Source organism: Primulina tabacum, chromosome 16 (assembly GCF_025594145.1).
Source record: "Primulina tabacum isolate GXHZ01 chromosome 16, ASM2559414v2, whole genome shotgun sequence".
Taxonomy (NCBI): domain Eukaryota; kingdom Viridiplantae; phylum Streptophyta; class Magnoliopsida; order Lamiales; family Gesneriaceae; genus Primulina; species Primulina tabacum.
In genome coordinates, this window is record NC_134565.1 from 36074536 (window position 1) to 36089185 (window position 14650).

Sequence of the window (14650 nt, forward strand, 5' to 3'; positions counted from 1 at the left end):
CGTCCTACACCTACTCGTATGGAATAGCTGGCATAATATATGGCGATTAATCTAGTACAAACTATATAGTAAATTAAAATAATTGACATTATATTATTGATTTAAATACAATCGAATGAATTGAAATTTGGGAGGGGTTTTAATTTAATAAAATGTGATGTATTGTACACACATTGACGCAGCCCGCTCCTTCGTGATTTCTGTTACGGTGGTGAAGAGCGACTACAAGTCTCTCTTTTCTCTCCAGGCCACGGCTCCCTCACCTTCCATCCTCTGACCCAGTATGAATCTCACCATGATTTCTCCTTCCTGTTTTGGTTGCAATCACTCTAATTACTTTCCTACTGCGTTCATTGTTTTCTGCCAACAGTTCTTACCTCGGCAATCTTATCAACGTCCGGAACTCAACGGAGGACTGGGGAGTATATTGCATTTTCGATTCGAACACGGAGAACCTCACGGGATCTCTCAGAAGTCGCAACAAAAGGTTTCTCTTACTCTGTTGAGGATTATATACTCTTTGGTTGAGCCAAGCTACTTGTACCAGTATATATACTATTGAGACGTACTTTATACCCACAAGGCTATGGTGGATGGGCTATTCAAGTCATACCAAGGTGTTGAACCCGTTTACGAATCCAAAACATTTTTAGCTTTAGGTGAGATGCAGATTATAGAATCTATTCACAATGAATTTTGTGGGGAATTAATATTTTCTCATGTTTTTGCTTGTCAACTGCCTTCTGGCGAACCCTGCCTATCTAATATCTTTTCGTCGAGTGAAAGTACTGTAGTAGCTTGATGGGCTTGCTTAGTTTGTGTCATTAGGATGAGTTTATGCTGATTCTTCAATTTGGAAGATTTCAGACTTTAAGCTAGTTTCTTTGACCAATAGGTTATCATTAGGGTGCTCAAGTTATATGTCATAACCAATTCCGCAGACCAAGCAACACATAAGCGGCCGAAAGATCTGGTTTACAAGAGACACACGCACGGCCGATTTAAACCCAAAGATTAGGATCTTTTTTTAGCTGTTTGATTTGTTTTCGATAGGATTTGGTATTTAGGATTGGGTTGTTATCTTTTCAAATTTTAGATATGGTTGGTAGTTATCTCTAGGGTTGGGAGCTAGGACTCTTTTGTATTTATACCCATTCAAGGTTGAATAAAGGAATCAAGAATTTTCCAGCATAAACAAGTACTAAGAGATCGCGAGGTTCTCTCTATCGAGCCTCACCCATATTCTTATAATTGGTCGTCAAGGAAGGAAATCTAATAAAACAACTTGGAATCTGGATTCCAAGGTTTCACTTAGTAAGCGACCCGTTACACGATCAGTTACAAGGGAACACGACAAAGTGGTATCAGAGCAGGGTGTAATGGGTGATTCGGCCATTTCGAAACAACTGGATGCATTCATGAAAATGTACATAGAGGACAAGAAGGCACAGGACCTGATTCAGCAAGGATTTCGAGAACAACTGGAAGAGCTTTCCCTCTCCTTGGCGGCGGTTCGAACAGAATCCCTGCAAAATAATGATGTTGACAGTAACGTGAGGGGCTCAAACGATCCTCGACGCGGCGGACCCGAGAGGGGAGAAAATTTTTTCGGCGGACAGCGCTATACACGGGTAGACCTTCCCCGATATGATGGGCTTGCTGATCCACTCGGGTGGCTCACCCACTATGAATTTCTCTTCCGACATCAGAACACACCGATCCACGACCGAGTAGGGATCGCAGCATTTCATTTGGAGGGGGATGCGCAATTATGGTTCCTAAAGGTAGAAGAGAACAGCCCCAACATGACGTGGAATGAATTCAAGGAGCAATGCCACTTACGTTTCGGCCCAATCCTACGCTGCACTAAATTGGGAGAACTCTCTAAATTGAGACAGACGAGTTCCGTGGAAGACTACCAGAAAAAATTCGAACAATTAATGGCAAGGACGACCAACCTATCACAAGATCAGCTGGTGGAACTTTTCATTAGCGGACTACAGGAGGGTATTGCAGCAGAGGTCCTCATCCATCTTCCGCTGGACTTACCCAGAGCAATGCGCCTCGCACGATTATATGATGTACGTTCCGTTGCGCGTTCCTTCCATCCTACAAACCATATTCGCCGTAATGCTGCCCAGCAATCAACAGGTCCGTTTATCCGGCGACTAAATCGCGCCGAGATGGAAGAACGCAAGGCGAAAGGATTGTGTTATAATTGCAATGAATTATATCTTCCAGGGCATCGCTGTAAGAAGTTGCTCTGGATAGAAGCCGTGGATGATGCAATACAGAACGATGGCCAAAATACCCCTATTGATGAAGAAGAGCCAGCGGTTTCAATTCATGCTTTAACAGGTACACAAGGGGCACAAACCATGCAAATCAAGGGCTCGATCTCACGTTATTCACTCCTTGTCTTAATTGATTCGGGCAGCACACATTGCTTCCTGGATAAATCATTAGCTCAGAGTCTGGGGCTCTCAATGGAACCCAAAGCTACTCTCCGGGTCTTGGTGGCAAATGGGCGACGAATTCCTTGTGCAGGAGTTTGTCATAACGTGGTTTTACGATTGGGAGAGTATAAATTCTGCATTGATTTTGTTATTATTCCCTTGGGAGGTTTTGGGGCGATCCTAGGGGTCAATTGGCTCAAACTGTTGGGTTCCATCCAATGGGACTTCGCCAACATGTGTATGCAGTTTATGTCTCATGGGCAGAAGGTTACTCTACAAGGAAACATCACGGACCACCCTAGATCAAGTGGCCACCTCGCTGCCATACAATTACAGAAGGGCAGGGATCAAGAGCTACACGACCTCCTCCTAGGATTTTCAACAATCCTTGCGGAGCCTTCGGGCCTACCACCCCTCCGCAACTTCAGTCACAAGATCATTCTAGAACACGGCTGTCCGCCCATATCGTTATGCACACTCCCAGAAGGATGAGATAGAGAGGCAATGTACCGAGATGCTGTCCAAGGGGTTTATTCGACACAGTACATCTCCGTTCTCCTCACCAGTCATCCTAGTTCCTAAAGCCGATAAAACTTGGAGATTTTGTGTCGACTACCGGGCTCTAAACGCGAAAACAGTCAAGGACAAGTTTCCTATACCCATCATCGAGGAATTATTGGACGAGCTATTTGGTGCTTCCTTCTTTACAAAACTAGATCTACGCGCAGGCTATCACCAAATTCGCATGGATCCCGGAAGCATTCCCCTGACAGCATTCCGAACGCACCATGGGCACTACGAATTTGTGGTTATGCCATTCGGCCTCACCAACGCACCCGCCACATTCCAGACCCTTATGAACTTTGTGTTCCAAGCGTATCTACGGAAATTCGTTCTCGTTTTTTTTGACGACATTCTGATTTATAGTCCTACATGGGAAAGTCATTTACATCACCTGCATATAGTTCTCACTACGCTGCAGCAACACCAGTTGTTCTTAAAACGCTCCAAGTGTTTCTTTGCTCAACAGGAAGTCGCATACTTGGGCCATGTGATCTCCCAATCAGGGGCTAAGGTTGATATGTCCAAAATCGAGGCCATCGCAGATTGGCCACAACCAACCTCACCAACAGCTTTACGTGGGTTTCTCGGGTTGACGGGATATTATCGTCGTTTTGTCCGAGATTACGGATTGATTGCTGCACCGTTGACTGCTCTGCTTCGGAAAAATTCCTTCAAGTGGTCCCTGGATTCTACCACAGCATTTGAGAAACTTAAAAAATCCCTCACTACGACCCCGGTTCTCACTCTCCCGAATTTTTCCAAGCCCTTTGTCGTTGAATGTGACGCCTCGGACTCGGGTATTGGGGCAGTACTTCAGCAAGGCGGCTGTCCCATTGCTTTTTTCAGTCATTCATTCGCCCAGCACCACAGAAAATTACCAGCCTACGAGAAGGAGCTAATGGGTTTAACAAGGGCAATCCGTCATTGGCGCTCATATTTTTGGGGCCAACCTTTTGTCGTTCGCACAGACCACTACAGTCTCAAGTACCTACTAGAACAACGGATTGCAACGCCATCCCAACAACGCTGGCTTTGCAAGTTATTGGGGTTTGATTTCACCATCGAATACAAATCTGGGAGTTCTAATACAGTAGCAGACGCCTTGTCACGACGAGATTCTTCCACGATGTGCGTCACAACTGTCTCCATCCCATCGTGGGATTTTCTAGCTGATATTAAAGCAGAACACGCCCACTCAGACGAAATACAGCAGCTGATTAAGGAAAATACAGGTGCGCAAACGCAGCCCAAGTGGGCTTATGCTGAAGGCATTTTACTGTATAATTCGCGTATATTTTTACCCAAGACGTCCCCATTGATATCGCGAATTCTTGGAGCCCTGCATAATTCATACCATGAAGGGTATCAAAAAACGTTTCAGCGAGTGCATCGCGACTTCTATTGGGCAGTTATGCGACGCCAGGTGAAGGACTTTGTGGCCACTTGTTTGGTTTGCCAACGGAATAAAGTTGAACATCTTCAACCGGCGGGACTCCTCCAACCCCTGCCGGTACCTCACCAGATTTGGGCAGATATCTCAATGGATTTTGTGGAGGGCCTCCCTTCTTCACATGGAAAAAGTGTGATCTTCGTTGTGGTGGACCGCTTCTCAAAGTACGCTCATTTTATTGCAATCACTCACCCCTATACTGCTGTATCAGTGGCCCGCATATTCTTTGACTATGTGTTTAAACTGCATGGCCTACCCGAATCCATTGTCAACGATCGGGATGTCACTTTCACAAGCTCATTCTGGAAAGAACTGTTTCGGTTGCAAGGAACCAAACTTTGTTTCAGTTCTTCATACCACCCTCAATCAGATGGACAAACGGAGGCTGTTAACCGAGTTTTGGAAATGTATTTACGTTGTTTTACTAGCGACTACCCGAAGAAGTGGGGGGAATGGCTCGCTTGGGCGGAGTATTGCTACAATACAAGTTTCCATTCTTCATTGCGTGCCACCCCGTTCGAGGTCATCTATGGGAGACAGCCGCCTAGACTCTTATCGTATTGTCAAGGGGTAGCTCGCCTCGAAGCGGTAGATCAAGCACTGATGTCTCGAGATAAGGTACTCCGAAACATCAGAGACAGGCTACTGCATGCACAAAATCGGATGAAGGTGCAATATGACAATAATCACCGGGAACTACAATTCAATATCAATGATCTGGTCTTGTTAAAACTCCAACCGTATTGCCACTTAAGCCTAGCGGCACGAGCAAACAGGAAGTTATCTCCACGTTTCTATGGACCTTTCAAGGTGTTGGAACGTATTGGGTCGGTTGCCTATAAACTCGAGCTCCCTGAGACTGCCAAAATGCACCCCGTTTTCCATATTTCATTCTTAAAACCTTTTCGGGGAGCAGAAACATACGAAGCCACGTTACCAGCTCTCCCCTCGGGCGAGCAGCTACTTGCTCCTCAAGCTATCCTCGACCAGCGAGTTCACAAGGGGAGAACGGAGTTGTTAATTCACTGGCAAGGGTTGTCACCAGCAGAAGCTTCATGGGAAGATGTGGCATTATTTTCAGAGCGATTTCCAGCCTTTGTGTTTGCGGACAAACACCAATCTCAGGGGGTGGGTGATGTCATAACCAATTCCGCAGACCAAGCAACACATAAGCGGCCGAAAGATCTGGTTTACAAGAGACACACGCACGGCCGATTTAAACCCAAAGATTAGGATCTTTTTTTAGCTGTTTGATTTGTTTTCGATAGGATTTGGTATTTAGGATCGGGTTGTTATCTTTTCAAATTTTAGATATGGTTGGTAGTTATCTCTAGGGTTGGGAGCTAGGACTCTTTTGTATTTATACCCATTCAAGGTTGAATAAAGGAATCAAGAATTTTCCAGCATAAACAAGTACTAAGAGATCGCGAGGTTCTCTCTATCGAGCCTCACCCATATTCTTATAATTGGTCGTCAAGGAAGGAAATCTAATAAAACAACTTGGAATCTGGATTCCAAGGTTTCAGTTAGTAAGCGACCCGTTACACGATCAGTTACAAGGGAACACGACATTATACCATCATGAATTTAGCTTAACTTGTTCTTGGTTTTAAAGAATGAAACTTGATAAATCTGTTGGTATCATATTATTACACCTAATTCAAATGATGTTTATGTAAAACTAAGAATTTGTGTTCTTACCCAAGAAACGAAACCAGTTATAGACTTCCAATACCTTGCGTTGTTTTGTTTATGTTATGTGTATTTTTCCTTTCTATAGGAGTTGGACCCTAGAGCTGTTTATATATCATCTGGGCTCCAGCCAAAATGCTAATATAACTACTAGTCACATTTAGGAGAAAATGGCTATAGAAATTTTCGTAATTAATACAATCTACCAATCATAAACCGATAATGAGTATTCACATTTAGTGCACATTCTTTGCGCGTGTTTGACACGTGCTTCTTGCTAGTATTATAAACATGCGATGGGTAATTTACTACTACTTTCCTTTTTTTGCCTCATTGCTAGCAAGCTCTAAAATCCTGTGTCTAGAAAATAGGAGATGCCCAAGTTTGTAGTGATCAATTATATTGCTCAAACTGTAACTAAAGGAAAGAAAATAAAACATTGATGGTATAAAACTAACCTTTGCTGCTAGATATTCCAGAACAGCAGAGAGACAAACAAGGGCTCCAGCGCTAACACGAGCAGCATTCCCTTCTTCAAAGAGTGGAAAACTTTGTTGGCTGGGAAGTCAAGCCCGACCTTTACTGACTGGGAAAATGTTTTAAGGGTGTTTAGTGTCCCTTGTGCAAAATTTTAACTTCACAAATACATATATGAAAATCAAAATTTTAAATTATATTTTTCATTCGACTTAAATTCTGATATAAATTAGCTATACAATTGACCATGCTTTAAAAAATTGCATATCCAAAATAAAAATAAAAATGATCACAAGTGTATTCTAAAGAGCCGTATTACTATAAATTTTCATATCAGCATCCATTTTGCCATTTTTCTCCCCTAAATTATCCTTGGATTAATTAAAAATTATAAAGCATGAGTAAATTTCTCAACTTGATTCAGCAATCATCTAAAAATTATCAGAGCTCCCATTTATTCAACGTTGATCGTTTGATTATATTTTATGATTTTACCCATTTAGATAATTGATTATTAGAATTTGGGTACGTGATTATTTAAAACTTTTATGTCACAATATAAGAATAATAATTACTTTGCATCCTTCGCTATATGTGTTATGTTGAAATCAATATTGTTGCTAGTGTGAGCAACATCGATAATTTTCCTTTCATGTACATTTGGTTTCTTATTCTTTTAAATATAGCCTTTGTTTGTTACTATATTAAGGAGTTGAATTTTAATTTGACAAAATAAATTTAGGAGAAAATGGCTATAAAGATTTTCATAATTAATAATGTATCAATCGGAAACCGATGATGAGTATTCATGTACAATGTGCGTTATTTGCATGTGCTTCTTGCTAGTATTATAAACATGTGATTTTGAATTTGAAATATTTGAGTTACTACTAGTTTCCTTTTCTTGTCTCATTGCACACAAGCTCTAAACCCATGTCTAGAAAATCGGAGATGCCCAAATTTGTGGTGATAATTTATTTTGCTTTAACTGTAACTGTCGCAGAAAGAAGAAGATGCATTGGATTGGAGAATCTGAATGATATTATTAAGATATAAAAAACGAAATACAAGATACTTCTTTTTATAGATCTAGTATGTCAAATCTAGAATCTAATCTGGTGAACATAATCTGATAAGAAATTCAAAATACAAACTTATTTATCCTAACAACTAAGTAGATAATGGGCGACCGACACTTCCCCTCAAGCTGAGTCATATATGTTTATAATGTATAGCTTGGAACATAAGTCTTCAAACACATGTCGATGAAGAGCTTTAGTCAATATGTCAGCTACTTGCATGCGTGTATGAATAAAGTTGAGGTCAATGATCTTCTCCTCGATTTTTTCACTTATAAAATGTCTATACACTTCAATGTGTTTTGTCCTATCATGGTGAATCGGATTCTTTGCTATACGCATAGCAGCTTGATTGTCACGTGGTACCTCTACAGGCTGATTGCCTTCAAGTTTGAGCTCCCTACATAGTCTTTTCATCCACATTCCTTCACTTATACTGTGGATCAATTCTTGATATTCGACTTCAGCACTGCTTCCATGTGATCTTTTGTGGGGCTGTTCATAAATTGACTGATGACACTAACATCAAATCCAATATCAGGGCGAGAATGTGAGAGGTAAATAAATTTGCCAACTATCCTTTGATACCTTCCTTTGTTCATAAAGGGCTGTCATCGTTTACTCCAAGTTTAACATTAGCATCCATATGTGTATCTACTGGTTTGCACCCCAATATTCTAGTTTTCTTCAAAGATCCAGCACATATTTCTTTTGAGAAATTGAAATTCCCAAAGATGATCTAGCTAGTTCCGTCCCCAAGAAATATTTGAAGTGTCCTAGATCTTTCATTTCAAATTCTTTTGAGAGTAATGATTTGACATGAAGCATTTATTCACTGCAATTTCTAGTTAGAACAATATCATCAATTTAAACAATAAAAACGGTGGTCTTCCTTACTTCTGAGTGTTTGACAAACAAGATGTGATCATATTGTCCCTGTATGTAGCCATTTCCTTTCAATATCTTTGAAAATCGATTGAACCAATCCCGAGGTGATGCTTTTGGTCATACAAAGATTTCCTTGATTTGCACACTTTGTTGATACTCGACTCCTTTTCTAATCCATTTGGGATATCATATAAATTTATTCCTCGAGGTCTCCATTGAGGAAGGTGTTTTTGACATCCAACTGATGTAATGGCCAATCCTACTTTGCATCAATTGACAAGAGGACTCGAATGGTATTTAGTTTAGCCAGAAGAGCAAAGGTTTCTTTATAGTCAATGTCATATGATTGTGCATCCTATTGCCACTACTAATAGAACTTTGGACCTTTCTATGCTTCCATCAGCTTTGTGTTTAACAGAGAAGATCTACTTTCATCATACAGTACGTTTTCCAGGTGGGAGATCGGTAATGCCCCACAATAGTAATGCCACACATATTGTTCTTCTCAAGAGCCTTTATTTCATCAAAGGCTGCAGCTTTCCAGTTTGGACATCAAGGGAAACTCCTATGGTTGATGGAATCTGCACCTGATCTAATCTGGAAACAAAAGCTCGATATGCAGGTGATAAACGCTCAAGAGAAACAAAATTACATATAGGGTGAAATGTACAAGATCTTGTGCCTTTTCTCAGTGCTATATGTCTATCATCATCATCATCATCACTATTTTTCGAGGAGAGAATTGTGTCCGTTCAGTTTTTGGTTTGTGATGGGGATGGCCGTGTGATATGAAATTCCTGCAGAGTGTTGGGTAGGGTTTGAGGAGGATGCATCGGGTGGTGAAGAGGAATCACTCGGTGCCACTGCCATGCCTTACTTCGTCATCAACCACTTATATTCTCTGATAACATGTCGCAGAAATAAGAATTGACATTGGATAGGAGAATCCGAATGATACTATTGAGATATAAAAAATGAAATACAAGCTACATCCTTTTATAGATCTAGTCTACCAAATGTGGTGAAGAGGAATCACTCGGTGCCGCTGCCATGCCTTACTTCATCATCAACCACTTATATTCTCTGATAACATGTTGCAGAAATAAGAATTGACATTGGATAGAAGAATCTGAATGATACTATTGAGATATAAAAAATGAAATACAAGCTACATCCTTTTATAGATCTAGTCTGCCAAATGTGGTGAAGAGAAATCACTCGGTGCCTCTACCATGCCTTACTTCGTCATCAACCACTTATATTCTCTGATAACATGTCGCAGAAATAAGAATTGACATTGGATAGGAGAATCTGAATGATACTATTGAGATATAAAAAATGAAATACAAGCTACATCCTTTTATAGATCTAGTCTGCCAAATTTGGTGAAGAGGAATCACTCGGTGCCGCTGCCATGCCTTACTTCGTCATCAACCACTTATATTCTCTGATAACATGTCGCAGAAATAAGAATGGACATTGGATAGTAGAATCTGAATGATACTATTGAGATATAAGAAGTGAAATACAAGATACATCCTTTATAGATCTAGTCTGCCAAATGTGGAGCCTAATCTGTTGAACATAATCTGGTGAGGAATTCAAAATACAAACTTCTTTATCCGAACAGCTAAGTAGATAATGGTCGACCCACAGTAGCTAAAGGAAAGCTAATAAAAGATTGATGGTTTATAACTAACCTCTGCTACTAGATATTCCAGAACGACAGTGAGATAAACAAGGGCTTCAACGCTGACATGATCAGCATAATTGCCATTCGTCAGAAAGTAGGCAACTTTGTTGACAGGGAATTCAAGCCCGTTCTTTGCAGACCAGGAAACTATTTTAGAGGCAGTTGACTATCCTTTTCTAGCCTTTATGGCTGCATCAGAGGAGTTCATATTGCGAATCTTGTTTAGATATTCAAAAACTAAAAAGTAAAAAATTTACAGAAGTGATGCGGTGGAAAGTAGGAAATGTGTTGGGTGATGACAAAAGATTAGCAGAATGGGGTTTTACAGGAAAATGGGTTGAGACGATATATTCTGATTGGTTATCAATATTAGTCGATGATCGCCATAAAAAAGTTATGGCGCGGTTATGAAATATTTGAAATTTAAATTTGAAGAGAGTTTGTGTGATGCGGAAAAAAATTATCTTGAAGTTTAGATTGTTTTGAATTTTAATTTGGAGAAGCTTCAGGGTGTGTGGGCAAAAAAAACTTAGCGAGGCTCGACTCATACTCTACTTGATTTGCCTATTCCAGAAAACAAGTTTGCTTGGATAAACGAATGCGAGTAAATTAAAATAAATTTAACTAGAAAATTATATTGAACATGTATTAACGCGGGTTGTATGACGCACATGCTTCTCGGTAGTATTATAAAACGTGATTTGCACGCACGACGCACATGCTTCTTGCTTATATTATAAAATATGATTATTGATTTGAAATACTTGAGTCATTATTAGTTTGAGATAGAGTTATAAAATAGATGAAATGGAAGAGAAATTTTGCATATAGAATGTTAAAAGCAGGTTTCAAATTATATCTATTAGAAAAGAGTCACAAGTAATATACATAAGAGAGAACACAAATTGAACTATAAAACCGAGTCTATCCAATTCTCTGGTTCTCCAGTACTCTTTTGTAACAAATCATGATGAGCTTCGGGCATGACTCGAACATTTGAAATGGTAATGTTGCAAGAGTTGTTTCAACTCGTCGTCCCCTACCATTGCAAGTTTTAGGTGTCTTGGATTATTTCTCTTTTTGTTTCCGTTTTTTGCCTCATTACCCGCAAGCTCTTAAACTATATCGAGAAAATCAGAGCTGCTGGGAAACTTTTTTAGAGGCAATTGACTGTCATTTCTCGTCTTTATGGTTGCATCTGAGGAGTTCATATCGCGAATCTTGTTTAGATATTCAAAAACTAAAAATAAAAAATTGACAGAATTGATGTGGTGGGGGGTAGTAAATGTGTTGGGCAATGACACAAGATGAGCACAATGGGGTTTTATAGGAAAATGGGTTGAGATGATGTATTCTGATTGGTGATCGATATTAGTCGTGGATCTCCATAAAAAAATAATGATATGGTTATAAAATATTTGAAATTTAAATTTGAAGAGCGTTTGTGAGATGCGAAGAAAAATTATTGTGGAGTTTAGATTGTTTTTTATTTTAATTTGGAGAACCATCAAGACTCGTGAGCAAACAAAACTTAGCAACACGTGGTTCAGCTCATACTCTACATGATTTGCCTATTCCAGAAAAACAAGTTTGCTTGTATAACCGAATGCTAGTAAATTTAAATAAATGTAATCAGAAATTTATGTTGAACGTGTATTCAAGACACATGTTCAGCTCATACTCTACTTGATTCGCCTATTTTAGAAAGAAAAAATTTGATTGTATGAACAAATGTGAGTAAATTAAAATAAATTTAACTAGCAAATTATATTGAACATGTATTCACGTGTCTGCGTATGTTGTGCGTTGCATGACGCACGTGCGACACACGTATATCTTGTTAGTACTATAAAATGTGATTATTAATTTGGAATACTTGAGTTCTATTTAGTTTGAGATAGAGTTATTAAATAGATGGACTAGAAGATTAACTGTACATAAAATATGTTTACAGCAGGTTTCAAATTAAATTCTAATAGAAAAGTGTCAAAAGTAATGTGTACATGAGAGAGAACATAATTGAACCATAAAATGGAGTCTATCTAATTCTCTGGTTCTCCAGTACTCTTTTGCAACAAATCATGATGAACTTCGGGCATGACTCCAGCATTTGGAAGGGGTAACATCATGCAAGAGTTGTTTCAACTCATTATCCCCTCTCACTGCAAGTTTTAGATGTCTTGGATTAATTCTCTTTTTGTTTCCATTCTTTGCCTCATTACTCGCCAGCTGTAAAACCTGTATCGAGAAAATCACAGTAGCCCAGATTAACAAAGATCAACCATATGCTCTAATTATAACTAAAGGAAAGATTAAAGAAATAAAAGGTTGATTGTATAAAAGTAACCTCTGCCGCAAGATATTCAAGAACTGTCGTGAGGTAAACTGGGGCTCCAGCACTGACATGATCAACATAATTGCCCTTCGTCAAAAAGTGGGCAACTTTGCTGACGGGGAATTCAAGCCTAGCCTTTGCAGTGCATCAGATGAGTTCATATTGTTAATTTTGTTTAGATATTCAAAAATAAAAATAAAAATTTGACAGAATTGATGCGGTGGAGAGTTGAAAATGCGTTAGAGTGATAACAGAAGATGAGCAGAGTGTGGTTTTATAGGAAAATGGATTGAGATGATGTATTCTGATTGGTTTTTTATATTCGTCGTGGATCACTTGTGTGATGCAAAGGGAAATCATTGTAATGAAGATTGTTTTGAATTTTAAATTGGAGAACCAGCGGGAGACGAAAGCAAAAAAAACTTAGCGTGTTTCAACTCATACTCTACTTGATCTGCTTATTCCAGAAAATAAGGTTTGCTTGTATAATATCTTGATTCTTGTTCCTGATCCATTACTTATGCATCAAATAACTTTGGTTTTACTTGTCTGGAGAGTACGTTTTCGTATTTCTATGTAGGTTTTGAAGAATAAGAGACCTTGATTGGGTTGCATTGGCGTTTTCGTATTTCTATGTAGGTTTTGAAGAATAAGAGACCTTGATTGGGTTGCATTGGTTTTTCCCTTTTCTTATGTAAATTAAATGCCACAGCATCTTTTCTTAACAATTCTTTTTTTGCCAAATGCAGTGGTTGCTAAATTTTTAGCTATTGGTTAACAATCAATTATTCAAAAAGCCATTATGTGATAATTATATCACATAGGGGTTCTGATGTGATTTGGTGCTTTTAGATGTTTATTGGTGAATATGCTCTTTGATCTTTTACTAAGTTTAGTGCCGACTTGTGTCTTGACGGGTGATTAATTTTTCATTGTTTTTGAGTGTTAGGATTATTATAACATGCTTATCTGCTAATAGTAAACAAATTCCTGGGATTCTTACTTTTCAGTGTATGTTGGCAGATTTTGTTTTGAGACAACCTCATGTCCTTCATTTTTTTGTAGCAAAGAAGCTGTGGTGACTCCAGAAAGCACTCATCGGCTGCAGAATCCATACCGCCGCAAATTTCTGCGAAAACTAAGTTCATGGTTTTGGTGTGCGAATATCGGTGGCTATAGTCCTACTACTCAACTCCTGGATTTAGGTGAAAACTTGATATATAGCAAGAGGCGACTAGACAACACTCATGCGCGCGCGCGCGCACACACACACATATATATATATATATATATGTATATATTTTTTTTTATTAGTAACTTTTTTTTAGGGATGTATATTTAAATTTTCTGAAACCCTATTAGTTTTCTTGGTCGGATTTATTATTTGAGAGAGAGACATTGCCGGCTAGCTACTCAAGTTGAATGATTATTAGATTTTCATAAATTAGTTAGATATTTTGGTGATAATTATTGAAGCCTACTTTATAGACAAAGGAGCACTTGCATTGCTATGACATTGTTGTTATTATTATTATCAGCTATCCGTACACATTTTGTGCACATTATCAGTATTTTTTTAATAATTTTTTTGAGAAATAATTTAATTAATATATAAATGATCGAAAATTTATATTAAAATTAAAAATTTTACGGTAGAATAATTATTGGAGCAGGTGTGTTTTTTTTAGTATTTTTAAAATTCGACAAAACTATTCGCTATCACTTTCTAGAAATTTTTTTAATAATATAATATTTGTATAGATCGGTGCTTATTGTTAATCGAAGGGAAATGCAAACACCACATTTCCATTTATTGTATAAAAATGCATTTATTATGAAAGATAGGCAGCACGAAGTCAACGTTCGGTTTAACGCGTATCCTATGTTTGGACATATTGTTGTCGGTTCCATAAATTTGAGAGAATTTATGCATAATATTCTATGAAATTAGATATCGAGTTCAAGAATCAATTCCAACAATCAGCTTGATGTCTAATTATCGGTATATCTTGAATT

At 38.6% G+C, this 14650-nt stretch overlaps 2 long non-coding RNA genes across 5 annotated transcripts; one reads left to right on the plus strand and one right to left on the minus strand.

The window, feature by feature from the left end:
- The first annotated feature begins 148 nt into the window (after nucleotides 1–148).
- Nucleotides 149–14152, plus strand: LOC142528723 (uncharacterized). 4 transcript variants are annotated; one of them, XR_012815720.1, is made up of 4 exons: nucleotides 149–281; nucleotides 371–659; nucleotides 13274–13551; nucleotides 13658–14152. It is a non-coding gene; the product is annotated as an uncharacterized LOC142528723 (long non-coding RNA). The 4 variants fall into 4 exon arrangements; XR_012815721.1 differs by having other exon boundaries at nucleotides 13274–13328; nucleotides 13700–14148; XR_012815722.1 differs by lacking the exon at nucleotides 13274–13551 and having other exon boundaries at nucleotides 371–617; nucleotides 13700–14147.
- On the minus strand, nucleotides 793–9622 carry LOC142528724 (uncharacterized). Its single transcript, XR_012815723.1, has 3 exons — nucleotides 8150–9622; nucleotides 6036–7529; nucleotides 793–910 (listed from the first exon to the last, which is right to left on the minus strand). It is a non-coding gene; the product is annotated as an uncharacterized LOC142528724 (long non-coding RNA).
- Nucleotides 14153–14650: the final 498 nt, after the last annotated feature.